General features: G+C 40.1%; 1 protein-coding gene and 1 pseudogene across 3 annotated transcripts in view; one reads left to right on the plus strand and one right to left on the minus strand.

The window, feature by feature from the left end:
- The window catches only part of Kctd16 (potassium channel tetramerization domain containing 16), a 278,271-nt gene that overhangs the window by 144,252 nt on the left and 108,137 nt on the right, over nt 1-25,882 (plus strand). The gene's annotated exons all lie outside the window — the stretch shown is intronic.
- LOC114683894 lies at nt 11,624-12,019 on the minus strand (annotated as a pseudogene).

Below are 25,882 nucleotides of genomic sequence, written 5' to 3' on the forward strand. Positions count from 1 at the left end.
TACACACTGTGGCAATCCTTTGCTGTTCTGAGCCTTTTGCACTCTTCAGGGCAGTCACCTCATAATGAATTCCCACGATGTAACATGTTGCATTAAATAAAAGAACATATTGCTAGCTATTAAACACCTACTGTGTGTAGCATGCTGCTAAAAGTGAGACAGGAAGACTAAAACATATGAAAGGCTTACCAGTAATGTGGCCCACACCAAAGCAAACAAATAGCTTATAGGCAGGATGGGTCGAGGGCCGGGGCCAGGTGAAGCTGAGATCAGACTGAAGGGATATATATGTGTAAATGACTTTTATTTCTTTGTCAAATAGTCATATGTTTATTCAATAGTCATTGATTATGAGGAAGACGCTGAAGGCTGAGACTTGAGAAAGACAGTTCCTGTCCTGAAGGAGCCCAAGTTCTAGTTAAAGGCACAGATGGAGAAGTCCTTTCTCCAGCAACCACAGTGCACCACAGTTAATAATAGGAACAACTTTGAAATGAGGAGTTGGGAGTGGGAATTTAGTGAGGGGAACATGGTAGGAAGAGGTAACGGTTGAACTGAGCTGAAAGATTGAAGAGGGGCATGAGAAGGAACCCTCAGAATAAAAAGTTGAGAAATAAGTAGAAAATCCAAGCAGCTGTCCAGTGAATACAAAGCATGGCATGATGAGCCAGAGGCTGGATACAGCCAGAGAATGAAAGCATGGTCAGAAAAGAAAGTCAAGAGACAAGCATGGAGCAGGCCATGAAGGACCACGCTGAGAAAATGGGGGCTGTCAGTTTTTAAATCTTGGAAATTCATCGGTAAGAAAATGGTTCTTTTGGTGTGCAGGCTTTGCCTTTGTATTGAAGGACTAGTAAAGAGTGGTGGTGCCACATGTCCCCGCTGTGAGTCTAGGACATCAGGCCTTCCCATGAGTCACACAGCAAACATTCTCCCACTGACAGAATCCAGGCAGAAAGGCTCCATTGCACATTGGCCCATGCAAAATCAGAACTGCCACATAATGTCTCTGAGAAGATGAAGGTCTTCTTGATGCTGGAGGAACCAAGCCCTAATTGGAACAAAGTCCCCATGTGTCTGCTGACCTCACTTTGGGGTCCGTAATGGCAGTATGGGCAGTGAGCAAACATGAAGATGATATGCGAGCCTCACTCAGTCACAGGCCACAATTGTGCAGAAGTCTGTTACTCTAAGATAGGAACAGGTTGTGCAAGAACAATGTGACTTGGAAGCCAGGAGAAGCATCTGCATTTGCAGGCTGTGAATTAGAAAAAAAAAAAAAAGCTGCCATGGCATAGCCCCTGTAGTGTTTTTTGCTTTGATCAGCCTTAAAAATCCTTCAGAGACCATGTTGCTCCCTGTCCCATGCCTGATTGATGGCCTGAGCCCATTGCTGCTGTGCTCTGCTTACATCCAGGACATTATTTTAAGATCCTGCATGTTTCTTACCTTTTTAAGTTAAACAAGTTGCCAGGTTTCGGGAGTAGACACTCGGCGAGCTTGTTTCCATGATTTCTTCTAGATGAAAATGAAAAAAAATATGGTTCCAGGAAAGTAGTTCCAGAGTAGAAAGTATCTTTTCTCGTGCTACAAACCCAGCTTCACCCAGATGCACCCTCCGCCCTTCAGAAGCTGTCTCACTCTCACCCCTTCTCACACCTGCAGAGTACCCACACTGACACCCCTACACACTCTATTGTCCATGTACCACATCATCACAAAACTTCACCAAAGCAAACTGAGATCTGCAGGATTTCATATTACATAGAATTCAAGGGGAAAGAGATGTCTGCATAAGTGGGTGTCAGTAATGATAATTACTAGTGCATATATTTTTATGTTTTGTTATATTCATACAATGTTAATTTTTACAAGGCTCGGTAGCTGATACAGAACATTATGTTGGCTTGATGGATCATCCTTACTTTATTTGTGTTCTAATTGGGAACAAGTCGATTTCAAATATTTGTATTTATAACTAAAACCAAAATGAAAATCTTTGCATATAGTTTTTATTTATGGAATAATTTCTGGATGAAAAGCATCCTCAAGTGCTTTGGAAGGGGCATAATGGGAAACTTTATAGCTCTCCATAATTATTTTCATGTTGATTTCCCAAACAAGTGAAAGCCTTTTGTGTCAATGCAGTATGACTATGCCAATCTTGGGGTTTTCTGAATAATGGGCTGTGGTATTTAGGTACCTTTTTCATCCAGTCTGTTAGGTATATTGGAAAGAACAAGCTTGCTGATTTGAAATTTCATGATAGCAGAAATTTTCCCAAGCACTTACATATTTTCTCTTATGTATATTATGTGTTGATATCTTTTATATATTTGATGTCTCTGTGTTTCTTCTCATAAAACTTAATGGGCTTTTAAAAGTAGTGTAAATATTAACCACTTGGATAAAATCTTAGGCAAATGTAGACAGTAATAGCTTGCATTTTGAAATGTTATTTCCCTAACTACAAGTGAGATCTGTTCCTTTTTGACAGCATCCAGCACTCAGCTCAACAACCAGCTTCACTGAGAGAGCAGCCCTGACCTGCCTATAGAGTTGAGGGTGTGGGATACCATAGACCAACTAATTGGATTGTAGTTCTACCTACTGTGAAGCAATAGAAGAAATAGAGACAATTTTTAAAATACCTACTCCATATGGTTGTTGTGCATATTGGATGGTTAGTATAAATATCAGAATATCTACTCCATAAGGTTGCTGTGCATATTGGATGGTTAGTATAAATATCAGACAAGACAAGCATACAAAATAATACATGGCACAATGGGCAGAACAAGAACTTTGGAGACTCGTGGGCTGAGATGCAAATCCTGCCTCCATATCCTGGCTGTGCAGACCTAAGCAAGTTGCTTAACTACTCTGAGCTTCATTCATTACAAGCTTAAAGGGTTGCTCAAATAACTAAATTGTAACATCTCTGTAATGACCCATGAGATATAACAGATACTTAATAACTACAATAACTAACTGATATTGAAAAGTATATATGGGTAATTTTATTGACAGGGCATTCTGCTAGTGCCTGCAGAAAGTGTCCCATAAGTTCAGAGAACAGGCAAGTTTGACAGATTTAGATGTCAGAGATACATTTAGCTGGGGTGGCATGACACAAGTCAAGATTTCAATAGGGATCTGCAGAATAAATGCATCAATTTGCTTTGGACCTACTGAGAGGAACAGTAAGTGAACATATGCATTGCACAAGCTAAAGACCTTGCACTAAATGCCTGATACATAGTACATGCTGCTGCTGACCATACATATTGCTAATATAGGGAATGAAGTGGGTAGCTGAGTTATAGGTGTAAAGGAAAATGAGCCAAAATCAGCCATGAGTTCTGATGGCGGAAGATCAGTAGACTTCTCTCTAGATGCATTGAGATGATTGTGAAACAGAGCAAAGAGGCACAGTCCAGGACAGTTTGATGGAGCTTATAGCAAGAGAGATGCTTTCCTGTGTTCTATGATGCACTGAAGAGAAACCACTTCCATTTATTCATCTCTTTGGGCTTGAGTCAAAAAAATTTTTTTTCCAGATAAATGCTTTGACACATCCATGGAACCACTGTCTGAGCCATCTAGATTAGCATCAGATTTGACCAGCTGCCATGTCTACCATTTATCAAGCATTTACTCTGTACAGAGACGGCCTAGCTTGTGATGTACATCAAACCATTTAACCCTATCAGTAATCCCCAAAGCCAGTGAAACACCGAATCTCATCTTCAGGATGAGGACATTGAATCTTGGAGAAATGACACAGCTGGAAGCCGCTGAGACTAGATTCAAACCGGGCTTGTCTCTTCTCCCAGCAGCATCCTCTCTCTTTACACTGTCACTACACAGCTATCCCACTGCAGTCTTCCCCTCTTTCTTTCCACCTCCTCAAGTAGGTTATAATCCTTCCTCTCTGCCTCTTTCTTCCTTTTGCTTTGCCCAGACTCACTGTGTGCTTGGTCTTTGGGGTTTTGTGGAGACCATGCCATATGGTCAGCACTCTTCTGAGTGATTCTGTTTCAGTTTTTACTTCTGCATGATGCCACAGCACTAGAAAGACACTCAGTGCACGCACACGCGTGGTCCAGGGCCATCCAGAAAGTGCATTAACACTGTTTTAGCCAAAGATGCCAGAGGTAGGAGGAGCATGCTTGATTACTTTCTTCTCCCTTTCTCTCTTCTATGCTCCTTTCTCTCAATTTTCCAGAAGATTGTCACGTGAATATCCTTTATCAAACACCATGTCAAGTAAAATGGATTTGCCAGGAAAGACAAATAAATGTAATGAAGCAGGATTTTTGATGCGATGCAGGAAATACATCTGAAGGTTGTTGCTCAATGTTATTCCTCATTTTGCAGTAATAACATGCTATTGCTTCTGTCTTCAGTATAAACCCCAAATATAACTAAGCATAGACCCAGAGGAAACCACCAGTGATTAAAGAGAGAGGGTCCCCAAAGTTATTCTCATCCATGCTTTCCTTCTGGGAACTACAGGTTTTTGAAGCATATGTCAAATAGAATTCTAAGGTTATAGTCACAACTCAAGACTAGAGAGGAAGAGTTGGAGCAGTTGAGCTGTTAAGAACCTGAGAGTTGAACCACACAGCTATGGCCATGAAGCACAGTGTCTGGGTGTGTCTAAGAGAGATGGACTGGATGCACATGCTACCCAACAACTGAGTTTTGTAAACATTGTGTATATGTGTTGGTGGTAAATATATGTATGTGATTCCATATGTGCAGTATGTGCACACATATGTTAAGGCCAGAGGTGCCTTCCTTTATTACATACCACTTTATTTATTGAGACTGGGTCTCTTCCTGAGTCTGGAGCTCACAAATTCTTTTAAGACTAGCTTGCCAGTCTTAAATACGCACCCCTGGTGCACATTTACTTTGTGTTGGGATTACAGATATGCTCCACCAAACCCGAATTTTTACTTGGCTCTTGGGAATCCAAACTCAAGTCGTCATGCTTGAACGGCAAGTACTTTAGTGACTGGGCAATATCCCCAGTCCTCTCCTTATTCTACTGATTACTAGGCTGAAGCCTTAGTCCCTGATGCGATCACATTAGGGCTTAAGCATTTGGGAGATAGTTGGGTATAGATAAGTACATGAGAGAGGGTCCCTGAAGTAGAAGTAATGCCTGAGGAGGGGAAGAGAGACACCAGATCTCCTTTGCCCAGTGTGTTAAGGTAAAGCAAGAAGGTAGCAGTCTCCAAGGCCCATACTAAGAACTGGGCCAGCAGGAGGTTTGATCATGGTCTTCTTAGAACCGAGAACCATGAAAACTAAATTTATGTTCTTTGAGTCACATGGTTTAGTTGGTCTATTTTATTATATCCCCCGAGCTGATGATAGCACTATGTTTTTCTAGCACTAGAATGTTTGTCTTCTGTGAATGACTGGAGGGATCAGACAGCATCCTTTTTCTCCTCTGGGTGGGATGCCAGAGAAGCAGCAGCGGTACTGTTTTTCCTATTCACCTGCAGAGAACATATTTTCCAAACCACACATCAGATGAGAAGCAGTTATCACAGAGAGTATGTGGTACACTCTGACAAGCTGGGCCTCTTGGGGCCTGACCTCAGCCCATCATGCAGACACCCAGGCATTGTGAATCAGATGGGAAGGTAAAGTACTTTTGCTTTTCTCAATAGAGATCTGAATGTCTGCAATGAATAGGAATCTTGAGCTAGACTGGGAGAGGGGGTTAATTTCATCACAAGCCAGACCACCTTTTAAATAATGTTCACATTGTTGATCTCTGACAACAAAGAACTAAGAACCTGAAGATGTTCACCTACTATTAACTTATACATCAGCAGCCACCATGAGCTCATATCCCTCAGCCCCAGGAGGACATAAAGGTTGGGCTTCAGGGGCCAGCATGTTCTCATTTTCTGGTGGTAGATACTCATATATTTATTAAGTGAATAAGTTGAGTACACCTAGCCCCACAGGAAATATAAATGTTAATTTTTCATTCATTTCACACATTACTAGGATGCATTTGTGTAACAGCGGAATCCTGTGAGTTAGTTTCATGAATTTGTTTTTACGAGTCACCTCATGAGAAGTTTTTATTATATTATTACCCTTGTCTTTGTTTCAGAAATCTCCTGGGAATGTCTGACAAATGAATGGGACTGGCCACAAACTTACATGGTGTTAGGAAGTCTAATTACCAGAAGGCACATATAATATACATGTCACCAATTAATTTTATAAGCTATGTTCCAATTAGATCCTGAGAATTGCTGGATGTTTTCAATGTAGAAGTCTGTTTTTCCTGGACCACTTTTTTTTTTTTTAACTTGGAAAGGATGTAATATATCCTTTGGCTTATCCTTCTGGTAATTCCTTCATTTGTCCAAAAGGTATTTACTGAGCATGTTCCAATGCCAAGGATTGTGTTAGATAATGGAGTACAAGAGTGAATGATACAGATAAGGGATTTGCTCTAACAGAATGCATGCTATCTGCCAGTACTGTCTAGCAGGGCTGCTGAGCTGATGGAACCGTTACAGTGTGATTAAGTTTGATCGGGAAATGACTTCCCATCCACTAAGCAATAGCCAACAACCTCGAGTGGCTGTTGGGTACTTATGTATCGACAATACAAATGAAGAGCGGGACTCTCAGAACTGTTTGATTCTTAGTAGATTTAAACTCAGCTAGCCACCAAGGGCTAGTGGCTAGCATCCTAGACAGCACGATTCTGGTGGGAGAGACAAACTCTGAACAAATAGATGGGAAACCAAGATACATTCACACCTTGGTATATACTGTAGAGGATAGAAGTGTGTGGTATGGATGGTGCAGGTAGTGGAGGAGGCTGGCTTCAGATGGAGGGCTAGGATGGACTCTACATGAAAAGGAGCTGGCTCTGAATGAGAATGAGGGATTGAAGGGTTGAGAACTGCAGGCAGTGTGATCAACAGTGTCAAAGTCAAGCCCAAGATTTCCCCAGGACTTTACTGAAAGTAGGGACACACTGACTTATGGGCACACTTGTCCTTTTTCAAGTGTATGTCCTAGATGGATATTTCTACTTTTGGATGACTAAGTCTCTGCTCTGGGAGAACTAGTTCTTTGAAGAAGCATGTACAAGGTTGAGGAGTGAGCTGGAAGGCCCCTAAGATCTACTCCAGTTGAGCTCTTGAGTTGCCATCTCTGCCCTTCATATTACTTGGTTCAGGAAGCTGCCTCTATGTCCTAGGTGGTTCCAGATGTTTTCTGAGTTCCCTGACTCTAGGTCTCCATGCTCAGCAGAGCAGTATCTCTTGCTTAGATTATTTTCTGCATCTAATTTCTTTTCTGATTTCTCTGGAGAGGGAATGCAATTTCTTTCCTGGACTCACTTTCTTATCTACATTCAAATGTCTGCAACTTTCCCCACTGCCACCATCTCGAGTCCACTCATTTGCCTGCTCATCAGACCAGCTTGCCTGTTTTTTCTCCCTATGCCATCCCCCATAAGCCATTTCTTTGATTCTGTGTATAATGCTATCCTTCCATGGTTATGCAAAACTTTTGCATATACTGGAAAATTTGATACTCAGGGTGTGGCTGGTATTATCATTATTATTATTATTATTATCATGAACATTATTGTTGCCATTATTAAGGTAATTTTTTAGGAATTGAGAGAAAGCAGGAGACATCTGTGAGGACTCAATGCCTCTGTGCATTCAGATGAAGGCAGAGAAAGAGAATAGGGTCAACTGGGGCCAGATATAATTAAGATACATTGGGTATATCTATAAAGTTTCAAAAAATAAAATAATATATCTTTAAGATAAGAAAAATCCTGCAAAGTACAAAAAATACATACATGGCTGACATCTGAAAAGCCTGGTTTTTAGAGGAAAAAAGCTTAAGATTAGGTAGCCTCATCTGTTTGGCTTCTGAAGAGGATTCTCTGGCTTCCTTGCAGTATGGTGGGTGACATCATGGTACACATGTGCTAGAGACAGAGCAATTACAGGGTAAGATGGGAAGTAGCAAGGGCTTGTTCTTTAAAACAAAAGCAAAAACAAACAAAAGACTGTAACCTTCATTCTCTTGGGAGGCCCTGCTGGTCAGAGGTTACAGTCTATCATGACCTGGCAGCTTTCTCCAATCTTAGCAATGTAGTCAGAAAGTTTCTCCAGTCCAGCTATGTTCCCACAGTCCCATGGCCCACTTATAAAATAATCACTCAGAAGCTTATATTAATTATAACTGCTTAGCCATTAGCTCAGGCTTATTACTGACTAGCTCTTACAGTTAAATTAACCCATAATTCTTATTTATGTTCTGCCACATGGCTTGGAACCTTTTTCCAGTTCTGCCTTCATATCTTGCTTCTCATGGCGGCAGCTGGCAGCATCTCCTGACTCAGCTTTCCTGTTCCCAAAATTCTCCTCTCTCTTTGTCCCCGCCTATACTTCCTGCCTGGCAACTGGCCAATTAGCACTTTATTTATTAACCAATCAGAGCAACACATTCACAGCATACAGAGTGATATCCAAAGCAATTCTTGTCATCTTGCTTCCTCTGTGTCTGGCTGGCAACTCCCGACTCAGCCTTTCCTTTTCCCAGAATTCTCCTCATCTGCTTGCCCTGCTTATACTTCCTGCCTGATTACTGGCCAATCAGTATTTTATTTATCAACCAATTAGAACAACACATATTCATAGTGTACAGAACCATATCCAATAGCACAGCAACATGAAAGACTCCCTCTCCAGGGAGGTTTCCTGCTTTCTACCTAGCCTCATCTGGAGGATGTCTCTAGACCTGCATGCCTGACTTATCTTTAGTTTGACCCTTGGCATAGTTCCCTGCTGGAAGCTTTCTGCCTGCTGCCCATATAGTAATGAAGACTTGTTCTATGAGTTTTGCTATAGGACACAGCTGCCACATACGAAGCCTTATGATAGTAGGTGTGCCACTTAATGCAAATTAGGATTTGTCCCCGGGCTTCCCAATCCTATATATTTTCTATACTCTGGAATAAAGTTGAGTTGCCTCAATGAAGTCATATCCTGGAGGGCTCTCTCTGTTGTAGCCATCTGAACCTTATTCCCTGCTTCTGCTCCCTCCCCATGGTGGACCAGTGGACTACTATCTGAGGAAGAAGGAGAACCACATCATCCTATTGCTAAGCTGTCATGTGATGTTTAAGACCTTCCTTGTCTCTTGCATACCACTTTCCCCAACCCCATCCTGGCTCAGGATGACCCCTGGCTCTATAACAGGAAGAGAGACAAACAGCAAGGAGTGAAAGACATTAAAAAGCAATGTATCCTTGAGAACAGCTTGAAGACAAATCATTTCCAACACAGGTTACTATTGTTTATCCCATGGTGTAAAAATGACTCTTGGGAAGCTAGAGGCTCTTTCGTGGAGAGGAAGCTCAATTGGGAATTCCAGCATCCCGCCTTGACTTTCCCTGCCCATTTCTGCTGGATGGTTGTAAGCTCCCTATTTGATGATGAACCTTTGTTTGCTCTTCAATCATGCTGCTCCTATGGTTTATGCTGGATGCTGTGAACTATTTTGATGATGTTCTGCTGTCTGTTGCTTCTATCTATCCGCTGATTGATATTTGTTGTTTCATTTTGTTTGCTGTTACTTAATAAGCTCAGTCATTTTAAAAAAAAAAATGAAAGTAAGACAATCTTAGTTCTTTCTCTGAAGTGTACAGAATACTCTTACAGGGACTAGCTGGGCTTCTAGGAGAAATCCATCCGTCCTTTCTGAGGCCAGCACTCCAGTGAACCAAACCCTTTGCACTGAGCTTCAGCTCCTCACAGTGATGCCATCTCCCACTACTACCTCACTGGGTACCACACTTCTAACATGTGAGTCTTCTGGGACACATTTGAATCCTATCTAAACTACAGCAATGCCAGTTTCTATTTTTATATCTGAAATTACAAAAATTAAACTCCTTCCAAGGCAATGAATATAGAGTGCCAAAAATGGAGAACTAGTTGTTCTTTTTATAATAGAAAAAGATGAAAAGTATTGTGTTTGGAGCATGTCAGCTCTGTCACAGTAAAGACATAAAGCAAAGCTATATTTATGACATTATTTCAATATTAAATTATGAAATACCTGAACATACTAAGTTTTTATTTAAAAAATATTAAATTTAGCCATGTGATGGTGGGCACATGCAGAGGCACACAGATCTCTGAATTCAAGGCCAGCCTTGTACCAGTCTAGATAGTGAATTCCAGGATAGTCAGGGGTACATAGAGAAGCCTGTCTCAAAAAAAAAAAAACAAACCAATAATAATAAAATAATAAATTTATCAAACAAGTTCTGTGAGTATTTTGCCTGCATGTATGCATGTGTACCATGTCCATGTCAACAGAGTTCAGAGGCCAGAAGAGGGCATATGATCTCCTATAACTGGAGATGGTGGTGAGCTACCATGTAGATGATGAGAGCCAAACCCAGGTCCTCTGCAAGAGCAACAAGTGCCCCTAACTGATGAGCCGTCTCTGCAGCCCCCATATTACTTTTTAAAAAAGAGTCCCAGTTACATGAATAGTGGCTTTACATGAATTCCTAGGTGAGCGGGGTGTTTTTTTTTTTTTTAATCCCATGTTGCCCTTCCTGTTGCTGTGAATCCTCAATAAGTGAGAAATTCCCATTAATAACAGGCATACCAATGCTGAGCTATTAGAAGCTTGATGCTTTGGATGTTTGGGTGCGCATGTCCAGCCCTCCCCCCAAAAAGATGACTTATACACAATTAGGTAATTAATGAAAGTATGGCATTTCTCTTCTAGGATAAACTTGCAAAATATTTTCTTTCCTGGCATTTCCCCTTAGCTACATTTGTGCTGAGACTCTTTGGCTACTTTTCATTAGAGAATTCTTAGTATTATATACTAGAGACATAAAAACAAGACTTGCAAGAAGCAAGAGAATTGTGTTTTTGTGTTTATCTATCTATGTGTTTAGTGTCAGGAATCAAATCCAGGGCCTTGTATATGTTACTAAGCAAGCACTCGGCCACTGAGATAAATCTCCTACTATATTTTAGTTTAAAATTTAGGGCTGGATACCACCCAAAGTAAAATAATACTTTAAAATGGGTTAGAAAGTCAAACAGAAGAAGTGTACTGGGTGAGTGATTTAAGCATACTCAGGACACTGATTGATTCTGCTCAAACTCCTTTATGGAGATTTCTGATACTTGTCCATTGTTCTCAGTCTGGGTTCTCTGCTATTTCTTTTCATCCATCCTATCTGCATTCTTTTCACACTATGGTGAAAAGAGGCCCAACATGGAAGGTCCAAAATAGGGGATCATGTTGTAACAGACACAATAGCCGATATGACTAATGTCATTGGGACAAATGTGCCCTTTGCAACATTTAATGTTTTAAAAAGAAAAAAAATCAAAATGTATTCATTTAATATACATTATAATGGCTCAGAAAGACTTAATTTAAAAAAAGGAATAAATAAAACTAAAATAACATTACAGGTCAAGATGCACAGTTCAATACAGACAACAAGGGAAGAACAGACCATCTAAGGAAAAAAAAAATGAAAAGACTGTACATAAGAGAGGCTGGACAGCTCAGGTCAGGGCTCTTGATGTGAGACTGACTTTGAATAGGTTTCTTCTGGATACTTCTTAAAAGCTGTCCCCTCCCCGAGAGCTCTCCAAAACATGTGTTTAAAGAACTATCAATGTCGGGTTCTCCTAGCAGGCTCTGGATAGAGAGAATATTGGACCTGGCATCATATAGAGCAGACCACTTATCCCAGTCAGGTGTAACTGTTGGAGTGGTAGCAGATCTGAAGAACTTCACTGTGGGTGTATTAAAAGGGTTGCCACTGGGGAACTCTAGTGAGTTTGATCCCTCAGGTTTTCATACTCTGTGACAGCTACTCCATGCATGGCCTCTATCTACTTGAAAAGGTTGACTGACTCAGGAAGACAAAAATTGTCTTGTCACCAGATATCATGCAAGCCATCAGCTCTTGTTGCAGCCTCTTGCCCATGATGCCTTGGGTGGCCAGTAGACTTAGCTGCTCAGTGGATAGTGGTAATGTATGGGTGTCAGCTGGGAAAAGCCACCTTGATGGCTCTGGTGAGTAGACTGAAATGCGAGGAAGACCTCTGTAACTCTGTTTAGTTCCTTAGAAAACTTTCCAAGTACTTGACATTAAACCTGGGCTAGAACAATGGACCTTCACTACACAAGGAATAACAAATAAAGGAAACTTTCAGGCAGAAAGAATAACGTGGACAAATATAGGAAGATGTGGAGGTGCAGACTCTGGAAAGAGAAGGCAGGGCTTTGTGAAGGCTGTATTAAGCTATTCTCATGATTTGAACTTGATTCTGCAGGTAACAAAGAGCCAGCCAACTTTGGGAAGCAGAATCAGACAACATCATTCATCATCAAAGAAATGTACATTGAAACCAGAATGACCTATCAAGTCATACTTGTTACAATGACAGTGACCAAAAAAAAAAAAAAAAAAGAAAGGAAACAGCTGCTGGTGAGGATGTGGTAGAAAGAATATTTACATACTGTAGCTGGGAATGTAAGCAAGGGAAGCCATTGTGAAAAACAAGATAGAAATTCCTCATGATATTAAAGACAATCATCATATGGTCAGCAATTCTATTATCAGTTACATATACAAATATGAAATCAATTAATCAAGAGACAAATATAACCATGTGTTCATTGAACTGTTGTTCAATATATCTGTAATTATGGAATCAGCCTGAAAGACCATCAGCAGAGAAGTGCCTAAAGGAAATGTAGTGTACATTCTCAACTGAGTACTATTTAGCCTTAATAAAGAAGCAAGTCCTGTCATTTACAACATGGATACATTTGGAAAACATATGTTAATTGAAATAAGTCATGCATGATCTTATTGTCAGAAAAGTTGACTTCATAGAAAAGGTTAAATGATAGTTATCAGAGGCTTGGGAATGGAGAGTTGAGAGATATTGGCAAAAGGATATTTTGATAAGAGACAAATAACTTTATGACTGTTGTACAGTAGGTTTGCTATAACAATTGTGCACAAGAAAATAACTAAAGGATTTAAGTGCGTTTTCCATGAAAAATAAGTATGTCAATTAATGTGTTTGTTATATTGCTTGATGTAGCCAGTAGTCATTGCAAACATATGTAAAACATTCATCATGTGTCATTAAAATACAATAATTTCCTGAGAATTAAAAACAAGTACAAGAAAGAACAATAAGGCAAAATATGATCATGTCCAACTCTTAGAGATCCACAGCAATGCAACACAATGGCTGGGAGATTTTATTCTGTTTGAGACTGTGGTCTGGTACCAAGGGTAGGAGAAGGTGATGATGGTGGACATGTGAAGAGATTGCAGGTGACATGAAACTGTGAGCTTCCTACTGGGAACCAAGACAAGTGTAGGCTGAGGACGAATCCTGAGCATATGTAGAGTTAGTGACGTCAGCTGACAACCCTCCCACCCTGCCACCTGACACACCCACTCTCTCCTGCTTACTCTTCAGAACTTGGGGCTTCATGGTAAATTCTTCTGAGAGTCTTTTCATACTTGTAGTTCAATAGCTTTTTGATTTCTGGGGTAGCAAAATTAAGCAAATTGAGTACAGCCCCTACAGAGCTACTGAATTGTAGAAGCTGAGATTTACAAGAAAGCAATTTGATTGTGCCCTGTCTCTAAAATTTTTTTCATTTGCTTCTGTGACAGTTCTTGCTATGGTTTCAGATCAAAGGGGAGTGTAGATTTGTTTTTTTTTTTTTTAAAGCTATTTTCATATGTAGAAAACATGACTGGTGATTTATGAAGACAAATCATCTGTCTTGGTACTAACAGGGTTTTGATCTTCTTCTTCTAGTCATTTATTTTTAACCTCTGAATACCCACTGCTCACTGATATAAACACTCACTTCTGAAGCCAGTAACCTGCCTACGGAGGAATACTGGATCAGCCAGTAACTCACTTTTAATTAGATTTTTCTCATTATATTTGGATTCTGAAGGTAACATGTTTTTGAAGATGCACAAACTTAGGTAACTAAATAGAAATAGAAGGATGGAATCTTAACTAGATGTAGGCCAGGGCTAGTATCTGTATGTGTCTTCCTCACCCATAGGAAGCTGAGGACCTAGTGTTGTCCACAAAGAATCCCATCAGATCTTGGAGCACTCTAGAAGAAAATTTGCTGAGTACAACTGTTTTAGAAGACACTCTCTGCACTGACTGATCAGCCCCGAATTGCTGGTTATACTAGTCATTTGTCTCTTGGTTCGAGATCACGGGGGGGGGGGGGGGGGGGGGGGGGGGGGGGGGTGGGGGGGGGTGGGGGGGTGGGAGGGTACACTGAATGTCATTTCCAAGTGCTTTTCTGATAATTTTCCAGGCAGAGCAGTGGAATTAGAAGAAGTAGAGAGGGGATGGTGTGATGGTTAAGAATGCACCTGGAGGGACTGGAGAGATGGCTCAGTGGTTAGGAGTGCTTACTGCTCTTGCAGAGGACCCAGGTTCAGTCTCCAGCACATGTATCTGACAGCCCACAACAGCCACATCAGGGCATCCAAATCCCTCTGACTTCCATGGGTACCTGCCTAGATATTGTTAATATAAACTTCCACAGGCATACACATATGTACATCAATAAAAGTAATAGATAAGATATTTTTTAAAAAAATGGAATGAAGCTGGAGAGACAGGTAGAGGGGGAATGGTTAGGTTCCAGCCACTGTTCTCAGAGTAGCCTTAGGGCTTAGAATAATCTTCACTCTCTAAACCTACAAGTTTCTTCATTTATAATTTGGAATAATTAATAATTAATTTTATTTCATTATTGTGGAAATTTAAGTAATATGTATAAAGTGCTCACTCACATCATTGGTTCGCTTTAATAACTGTAATAATGTGTGTTGCTATCTATTTGTATCCACTTGAGAGGTACTCCAAAGAGCTCTCTAACTCCTGCATTTCTTAGTGGTGGGGGGACTTCCCAAGACTAAAGTATCTAGCATTTAATAATAGTGGGTAGTATGGAAATATATGCAAATAGCAGAACTTTGATTAGATGCTTGTTCCTGTGACCTACTTTATTTGAATATAACATAACAGAAATAAAGGGCTCAGCATTTACCTATGCTGGTGGTGGTTTTACAAAAAAAAATATTAAAATGTATCTTGAAAATAATTTAAGCAACTGAGATATATACACATAATGTATTTTTTTTTGGCTTGACATCATCCTCAATTATAAAACACATTGATGTGATACTTTTAGGAAGGGAGCAAAGAAACACAACATTGAACATATATTTTAAATTTAAAGTGATTTGGTAAATGTGAAAATGTGCAGAGTAAGCAGTCTAACTTGGAAAAATATGGTAGCTGAAAAGGGATTTCCAGCTGGGCCTAAGTTTGCAGTCAATACCAGATAGATGCTTGGGAAGCTGAGACAGGGGGTGGGGGAGGAATCTCGGTTTCAATGTTTGTCTGGGACATAGAATGAAACAAAGCCAGTGTGAGTAACTTAGTGAGACCCTGTCTCAAAATAACAAATAATGGGCTATGATAATAGCACATAAATAGAATGCTTGCTTACCATGTATAAGCATGCCTGTGTTTGATCTCCTCTACTAGAGGGATGTGGGGAGAGAGGAAGAGAGAGGGACAGAGACAGAGACACTGACAGAGACAGAGAGACACAGAGAGAGACAGACAGAGACAGAGACAGAGAGACAGAGAGAACAGACAGACAGAGAGGAGGGAGGGAGGAAGGGGGAGGAAGGAGGAAGTGTAGAGAGGAAAGGAGAATGTAGATGTAACCAACCGTCTTATTAAATAAGAAACACAGAACCAATGCAAAGAAGAAAGCCAAGAGGTCAGAGCTAAGAGCTAAAACCTTACCCTTCCTCCTGTGGTGGTCCTACCTCTCCGAACCAGAGCTACTTCCTGTGTGTCTGTCTTTTTATAGTGTTTCTGTTCTGCCTTCTCATTGGTTGTAAACCCAACCACATGACCTGCTCTCACATGGCCTGTCTGTATAGATCTCCAGGTTTTCTATGATTGGTATTGAGATTAAAGGCGTGTGTATCCCTGAACACAAAGAGACTCTGTCTACCAACTGCTGGGATTACAAGTGTATGCCACCACTGCCCTGCTTTCCTATGGCTTGCTAATAGCTCTGACCCCCGGGCAACTTTATTTATTAACATACAAATAACATTTTAATACAAATAAAATATCACCAGAAGAGAGGAAGTTTTTTCCCCTACTCTCTGGGAGACTTAGAGAGGGCAGACTCTGTCAGATCTTGTGTAACCTGGCTCAAAAGTTAGGTGACCAGATGCTTATTGTCAAACAAAACTTCCACTGCTCCAGTAGTCTTCAGTTTCTTGTCTCAAGAATTCAGAGAATAAAATTCATGTACCACAGAGGACAAGGTTTAGAGAAAAGTTAATTATAGATTCATAGGTGCAACCTTAAGAAAGAGGGAGGAAGCTGGGCTTGGTGGCACATGCCTTTAATCCCAGCATTTGGGAGGCAGAGGAAGGTGAATCTCTGTAAGTCTGAGGCCAGCCTGGTCTATAGAGAGTGAGTTCTAGGATAGCAAGGACGACACAGAGAAATTCTGTCTTTAAAAATCAAAAAGAAAGCCGGGCAGTGGTGGCACACGCCTTTAATCCCAGCACTCGGGAGGCAGAGCAGGCGGATCTCTGTGAGTTCGAGGCCAGCCTGGGCTACCAAGTGAGATCCAGGAAAGGCGCAAAGCTACACAGAGAAACCCTGTCTCGAAAAAAGCAAAAAACAAAAAAAAATCAAAAAGAAAAAAGTAAGAAAGAGGGAGGAGAGAGACAGAGAGAGAGATGGATGGATGGGTGGATGGAGGAAGGGAGGGAGGGAGACACACACACACACACACACACACACACACACACACACAAGAGAGAGAGAGAGAGAGAGAGAGAGAGAGAGAGAGAGAGAGAGAGAGAGAGAGAGAGAGAGAGAGAACTTCAAAGAAGAAAGCACAAGATACAAGATAAGGGAGTAGTGAACCCAGTATAGCAGGAGGGGGTTTTCCCAGGAAATAGGGTATCGTGGAGCTGACAGTCCACCTTTGGGGGATTGGTAACAGACTTATAACAGAAATTGGGATGGGGAGGAGATGAGCTGGTCAGTTCAGCTAGCCTACCCAGGTGTTCTGGTGTCTCTTCTAGGTTCTAGCCACACAGTCACATGGAGCCTTTAGGGAGAGTGCTCAGTTAAGAGACAAAGACATGGGGAGCAGGGCTCTCTTCTGGAATACTGCTTCCAATGAGGATGTGCTCAGAACTACTGCCCTGGTGTCCCCCACCCCTTCCTGGCCAGTTTCTCTCTCCTGTTCTTACAGAAGAAAATATGAAACTAAGAGACACTAATGTTACTGCCTGTAGGCAATTGTTATTAGCCAGCGAAAGATGTTTTCTAGGCTCTTCTAAAATAAATTTTTCATTCATTTTCTGACACGTATACTTATGCTTATACATGCTTACATTTTATATTTTGGTTGTGAGCCTAGCCTTTAATGGCTGAGACATCTCTCCAGCCCAGATGCTTACATTTTATAAAGATATGTGCAATATATGCGATAGTACCTATATTTAGTATATATTATAAGCACCATCATGCAACTTAAAAACAATTCTGTAACTTCTTTTTATTATTGGATAAGTAGACTTAACTTCAGGGTGGATGTAGTCAAATCTATCCAGTTGTAAGAACCGATACCAATAAATCTACTATATACATATAGTTTGTTACTTTGACCATTCTCTTACTGTGGCTGTTCCACAGATGCCCCAGGCTCCTTTAAGACTCTAAGTAGGGACACAGACTCCTCTAAAGGAACATTTTAAGCTTCCAGTATTTACATATGTTGTCAAAGAAATCCTGGCACCCCTGAAATTGATTTTAGACTCCCCAACCCCACCTATGGTCAGTGGAAATTTAAAGCTCCTAAATTTTGCAATGATTGCCTTTTATATGTAATCACATCCAACATCTATGGTAAATTGTGAAACACCGAGTTTTGATGTCAGTTTGAAATTAAATTGGTTTTAAATGTTCTGCTTTCAAAATTCTGAGCAAACTCGTTTGATGGAATAAGGTTTCTGTCTATTGTAAGGCTTTCTTCTTTGTTAGGCTAAGGCATGTGTTGTCTATGGTTGACATAAAATATGATTTACATGTTAATCAGAAAAAAACGTGGATTTCAAATAAGTTGTACAAATCATCATAGGCCCTATAATACTAGGATGTTACTTTGAAATTTCTTTTGGAGTACAATGTAATTGAGATGTTATAATGAACAATGGCTTAAATTTCTTTGAAAGTCTAATAACTAATCATAGCTAACATTTATTGAGAAGTGAACGTGATAGGTGGCTCTATTAAATTCTTTACATGCGTTTTCTTACCTGGTTCCCACAGCATCCCCAAAAGGCAGGTGATTTTGCCATCCTCATTGAGCAGTTAGTGAAAATGAATTTTATAGAGATTAAATGAATTGCCCAAAGTCACAGATGGAGAACTCTCTGGAGTGAGGGAATATTTCCATCACTTCCGTATCTGTGGCCTACTCTGTGCCATTCTGTAGGTAAGCATTTTCAGATGACAAATAATGATTTCTTCCCATCCCATCCCCTCCCTCCCTCCCTCCCTCCCTTCCTTCTGCCTCTCTCTCTCCTCTCTGCTTCTCTCTCTCTCTCTCTTCTCTCTTTTCTTACTTCCTTTTTTTGATCTATTCTCTGGATAGCTGCTTTTATATGACATTGACTTTGCAGAGTAAAATAAATACATAACATCATAAGCAAGGAAAAAGAATTCTCTGCCCCTCAGTTCTTCTCTCATCCAGGGGCATGTAGAGGACTCAGAAGATAGCCACCTTCTTGTTTCAGTCTCCAAACTCCCCAGCAGAGGCTGTGCTGGGAAATGCAAGTGGCTCTCAGTGGGAAAAGACAGGTGGGGGTGCACATGGAAAACAAGCAGAGGACTCAGAGAGGGATATATCTCATTTTGGTGGGCCTTAGAATATGAGGATGCAATTCTAAACACTGCAGCTCTAACCACAGTTCCCAGATCCCCACATCTACTGCTATATATTTTTTATATATATATTCTTTTTTCTATAGTTTCTGACAGTTGCCCCTTTGTTTCCATTCTTCACTCAGCTGTTTCTTCTTATCCTTCTTCTTCCTCCTCCTCCTCCTCTTCTCCTCTCCCCACCTCCTCTTTCCTCCTCCTCCTTCTTCTTCTTTGTTTGTATTTCTTCAGGCCACTCTCAAGTATGTCTTGGGAATACCAAGCTAGTTTCTGGCTTCTTGCTTCTTTTCTTTCATACCCCCACCTCCATCTATTTCTCTTGCTCTGGAATGACCTTCTTGTTCTTATTTCTCTATAAAAATCCCATCCATTCTTCAAAATCAGCTTATGGCTAGTGAGGTCAGTCTGTTTGGAAGAAATGTCTCTACAGACTCTGAGACATTAGGAGAGACAGCTTTGGCTCAGTCAACCTTTCTTGGGAGCTCACAGAACACAATTAAGTTCTAACTTCAGTTCAGTCAATTCAATGCTCTCTCACTTCATATGTGATTGTCTTTTTCCTAAAAAGATCATAACGTCTTAAATTTCAGTTCCATATAACTTTACATGATCAGAGCCTATACATGCAGACTTACTTGATGAATAGTATGTTTGACTATTTTCATTTTACCCTTTGCTCATAAGAATCCCTCTAAATATGAAACTCAGGGAATTTTAAGGAATATATTCTTTTTTCTTTGAATATGCTTTCATGAATGTATGTAATTGTGTTATAGGGAGAACGAACAGCCATACAAACAAGCATACAATTCCCTTTGTATATTCAGATCCAAACAATCATTTCTGTTTCTTTCTTGAGCTATATCAAATCTTCTCTTTCTATAAAGAGAGAGAGAGAGAGAGAGAGAGAGAGAGAGGAGAAAAGGAAGTTCAAGGGAAGTAGTATTTGAGAATCCTTATCTAGAAGATATTTTTAATCCCCCCCCAAGGGATTCACTTATGCAACATATCCATCTCTTTAGAAAACAAACTTTGACTCTCCCTTGAAACAAGAAAGATGGAAAGCCTTAAGAATAATGTGTTAGGCTCTTCACAAAGACAGCCAATTTTACTCACTTCAGAAATCATTTATTCAAGCACTTTATTTAGCAGTATTTACTAATCCTTTACTATGAGTAGCATCTTTCTGGCCAATTACAATTTTGAGCCAAAGAAAGTAGAGCAATATGTCCGTTCCTATGCACAGTGATGATTGGCACTGCAGAGTCCCACGGTGTCCATGACAGCACAGAGGGGTGATGACTGACACGGGCCACTTGTGAGCTGAGACATACATGAGACATACAGTTGGGCATGAGATACTGTCAAAAAGGTACTATTAAGACTCAGCTCTTGGGTCCTTCCTATTGAAAGAGAATCCCTCTGACATTCACTTGGCAAGACCCTGTAGCCTGACTGGATGGCTGCAGAGCCTGCTGTTTCCAGGTGTCATATATCATGGTGCTCATAGAAGAGTAAATTCTCAAGGAGAATCATTGCAGTTAACACCAAGGCAAGCTGGTGCTCTGCTGGACCATTTGTTTTATTACAGAACAAACAAATTCGGATTTTCCTTTTGAAAGTCAGAACCTGACCTTCTTTTCCTATTGGAGGAAGGCTTTTATTTCCTAATGTCCTGATTTGTCTGGATCTTTGGAGTTTTTTTTATTTGCTTAGGCTAATGTCTCTACAAATGCTCATTCATTTAGCTTAATCCTGTCATCAAGTTACTGGAGATTGAGTTAGGATGTAGATTTCTTCTTTTATTCCTTTTCACTTGTGCGGGAAAACATCTGGGAAACAGAACATTTTTTCTCTCTAATCCTTAAGGTATTGAAAGTAATCAAGAGGAAAACAAGCTCCTTCACTCCCCCTCTTTCCTGCCAGTCTTTACATTCTTCCCTTTCTCCTCTCTCATTTGGTTCTCCTCCTATGTCTCCTTTACCTGATACATCTCACTTTTATGGACAGGCCGCACATCCATGAACCTTGTGAATTAAAGAGCACAGATCAAAGGGTGTGGGTAGTAGCATTTAGCAGTTGATTCAAGCTTGCAATGGCGTTTCTCTTCCAAAGAGCCGGTAACTTAAACCTAGAAGTTTGCTGCACTTTCCCTAGCCCTTGGTTCCTTGTAACAAAGGCAAATGACACTTAGATTAGGGGGTGGGTAGCTCTTACAGGTGCCCTTTGGCTTGCCTCACCTGCCTTTCATTAGAGTTAGGAAATTTACTTTGTGAGGTCTGACTCACAACCTCTCAAAGGAGTGAATGAAATAACCTTAGTTTCCTTTCCAGTTCTGTGACAAACAAAAACAAACAAACAACAAAACACCACAACCACCACCAACAACAAAATAAACCAAAACCTTGGAAAAGGGTTTATTTCAGCTCACAGTTCCTGGTTGCAGTCCATCACTGTGACAGAATCACAGCAGAGGGAACTCTAGATAGTTGGTCACATTACATCCAAGGAGCTGAAGAACATATGTTTGTGCTCAACTCACTTTTCCCAGTCTTACACAGTTAACGATTCCTTGTCCAGGGAATGGTGTCACCCAGAGTGGGTGGGTCTTCCTACCACAATTAATGTAATGAGGATAATTGCCCACAGGTATTACCAGGGATCAACTGATCTAGACAATCTTTCACCGAGGTGCTATCCCTCTTCTCATGCAATTCTATAATGTGTCAAGTTGAGAATTAGAACTAACCATCCAATAAGTAAAAAAAAAAAAAAAAAAAATCTGTTCAGCCAGACTATAGAGGGAAGTACAGACAGTGCATTTTATTCTATGATTGACATGAATTATTCATTGTTTCTGTGGTGTTCCACTGTGGAGGAGACGAAATCATCTACAATTAGTGCTTCAGACTCAAGGTTTTCTTAATTGTTGCTGTTACCACGTTGCATCTTGGAAATTTCTACTTACTCGAAATATGAACGACAGTTTTGAGTTGAGGAACGAGAGTGACATTTCCGTATTACAGTAATTAAGTAGATTAGATGAGCTTGTGTCCGGTTGCTAGCTCACCCATGACTTGAGCAATTTAAACATTAAGATTTAATTTTCTCTTTTATAAAATAGTTGAGAGCATAGAAAGTCTTAAAATCACATCAGCTGCCAAAAGAACTGGGAGGATTATATGTGATGAGGCATACAGATTCCCAGATTTAACCTCTAACATATATTAAACACAGTAATTTCCACTTTTTAGAAGTACTGGTGTAATTGGTATTATAAAATATCATCTGAAACTCAACCTTATCAGTACCAATAAAACTATGACATAGCTAGTTTTGTGAAATGAAACAATGAGATTTTTCTCTTTTATGAATTGTGAGATAATGAAATTTGTATCATTTGCATCACTGTATTGTCAAGCTGGAAATGCTGATGCTAGCACATCTGCACACGAAGGAAAGGCATCTCAAGTGGCCAGCTAATTATGGATCTGCAGAATGTTTCCTGCTTAATGGAATTCAGGTATAAAAATAAAATGAAGAAAACAGCCTGGTGTTCTAACTGTGGTTCTGGCCAAGGGGTAAGAAGATGGAGACATTGGCAGCCAAGACGGAGCTTGGTAGTTTCTACCTCTTCAGTGGACCAAAGCATTCCTTCTCTCTGGAGTTCCTACAGAATATTATCTTTAGATGTAGGAACAGAATGCTTGATCCTTTGTTGAAGTTTCTAATCTCATGGGACAGATTTATCAGGGAGGAAACTACAATACAAATCACTCTAGTCATCAAAGTTATTGAATATGTCTGGTGCCAAGGACTGTTATCAGAGTCTGGGCAGACAGAGAGAAGATGTTACTGAGCTATGCTCTATGTTTCCAAAGCCTCACAGCTCAATAGATGTTATAATAGGTGAAGAATAAGGGACTGGTAACAGAGGGCCTAACTTTGGTGATGGAACTTGAATAAATAAGAGTTTACCTGGAAGAGAATGAGGTAAAATACGTTTTAGCATTAATTTTTCAAGTCACTCACAATTCTCTTTGTCTTGGATGCTGGGAAAGATATACTTTCCACATCACCTCTGTTTAGCTCAGAATCATCTAGAATGTTGTTAAAAATACATTTTACATAAGGGGAAAAACAAATAGATATAACAATAATCATAGGACACATACTGAAATCTTCCTGACATACTAAAATAGAATCCGTAGATGTTGGGCACAGGTGTTTATTCTTATAGTAAGTGGAGACTTGGAGGTTGGGAGGGGGTTAGCTATTTTTCCATTTTGAAGCTTCTGGGCACATTAAGATGAAAGAAATGCCACCTAAAGGTTACTCAAAACTATGACTTAGTGTGCTTATGTTTGGTAACTTCATTCTCCCAACACATATACAACACAGAAGTGTACCCAATTTTAATTGGTACTTGGAAAATGTTGACATTTGAAGACTTTTGGATATTTATGCCTTTGGGGCAAATGGCCTATGTTGTCCCTACTTTCAAGCTGTCCTAACAAAATACCATGACCTGCAAGGCCCACAAACCACCAAAAGTGATTCTTCCTAGTTCTGGAAACTCAACATCTAAGAACAAAGTGACCAGCAAATTTGGCATCTGGGTGAGGTCCTGCTTTCTGATTTGTAGATGATATTCTGGTCATAACTTTAAATGGTAGAAGTAACTAATGAGCTCCCATGGGTCTCATTTTTAAGGTTTTTAATTCCATTCCTGAGAATTCCTCTCCCAAAGGCTTCACATCTTAATTCTATCCTTTGAAAATTCAGATTTCAAGATGAAAATCTGGAGACAGAATAAATGTTCAGACCAAGGCAGCTATCTTCTGAAATTTACCAAGTGCTCATCTGCAGACTCACACTTTGGATTGCTTTCTGGCTGCCCAACCCAATTGTACACAGGAACCGAAGGCACAGGTTCAAAGTGTGACCACTTCCACATTTTAAAAATGAGCAGAGGCTGAGGCAGTCATGCATCCTAAATACTCACTGAATCGAAAACTGCAGTCCAGGTGTCTAAGATGCCCCGGCTCTGCGGGACTGAGTATAAATGGAACACCTTCCGAGAGTGTTTCTCACAGTTTGGGTTACACGCTCTTTTCATTTACAGACACCTCATAGTGTTTTCCTCAGAATCATTTCCTCTCAACACCTGTCAGACAGTGGCTCAAAGAGGCAGAAGCTCTTCAATAGAACCAGATTGTCTTAAGCAGGTCCTCATTAGCCTGCTTTTGTGAAGAGAATAGTCATGTCTTTCAGGAATTAAGAACACAGAGCGAAAGGGGGAATCTTGGAAGGTTTTATATTCTGCTGTACTTGCTATTCATCAACTTTCAGCCTGCTCTGTGTTCTATGATAATTGTTATATCTATTTGTTTTTCCCCTTATGTAAGGTTTTCACACCTCTTACTCTGGAATAGTGAACTCAAATGGGGGGGCAGTATTGTCAGGGGATATATAATTTGACCCAAAATGTTAATAGTTCCAAGGATGACAAACCCTGCTCTACAACATGGTTTTAATTTTTATTTTATTTACATTGATGTTTTGCCTACCTGTACATCTGCATGAGGGTGTCAGATTCTTGGAACTGCAGTTACAGACAGTTGTGAGCTGTCATGTGGGTGCTGGGAATTGAACTCAGGTCCTCTGGAAGAGCAGCCAGTGCTCTTAACCACTAAGCCATCTCTGGATCCCCCTACTATGATAGGGTTTGAAACAAGTACTCTTATAACAGAGTCTAGGAGTCTATGAATGGACTATAAGGAGTTTGTGAACTTCTCTGAAATTTTGTGTAAGAATTTGGCTGTATGCACCTTATCTAGTAGGGAAGGGTTATGATTTTCCACATATTGTCAAATGCTTAAGTAGTAAACCACACAATTTCACTCTGTCACATGCTATGCTAAGAAAATTCTCCTTACCATTTTTTTCTATAAACCCTGTTTCTGACCTTCATCAGAATGTGTTTAATACTTGTCTATAACCGTGTATAGATAAATAGGGTGATTGTCTGTCTTGAGACACTTGAGGAATGGTAGCCTTAATTAGTAATAATATCCCTATCAATATCAAATGGGTTGGTCCTGATGGGAGTGATAAGTTGTCAGATTACCATTTCGATATGCTGAGTCCTTTTCAAATCTCTCCATGCTTTCAGACAATCCCCACTGCCAAAGAAGAAATTGTGTATTTTTTTTTTAAAGAAATGCTTGACAATCCCACAAATGTATATATAGAACTCCTTTATTGCTGACTACCACCTCAGGCTATGTAATCCTACTGGGATAGAAGGAAGAAGGATAGTATAACAAGTGCCACAATTATGTAAATATTTTCCTCAGGATATCCTTATGTACTAAAAACAGATAACATTTAGAAATCTCATTATGGATACAAAACACTTGCTAAATTAGGGCATGTTCTCAAATCTGTAGCCTATATAGCTAAAAACCCTGTAAAAATCAAACTTTATAAACTTTGGTCTCAAAAGAGGCACATTATTTATTTTGCTCTATTGTTGTGAGACTGGTATTACTAGTGTGTGTGTAGTGGGGGTGGCATTTTTCTTTCACTTGTTTCTGAGGAAATCATTAAGATCCAAGAAGGAAATCTGTAAATTGGAGGCATTGGAATTAATTTTCTCTAAAGTCTTTTCCAGTGTAGAAATCTATATAGATTCATTCATTCATTCATTCATTCATTCATTCATTCATAACTTATGTCTTATATTCTTAACTGGTGTC

This window comes from Peromyscus leucopus, chromosome 19 (assembly GCF_004664715.2).
Source record: "Peromyscus leucopus breed LL Stock chromosome 19, UCI_PerLeu_2.1, whole genome shotgun sequence".
NCBI lineage: Eukaryota > Metazoa > Chordata > Mammalia > Rodentia > Cricetidae > Peromyscus > Peromyscus leucopus.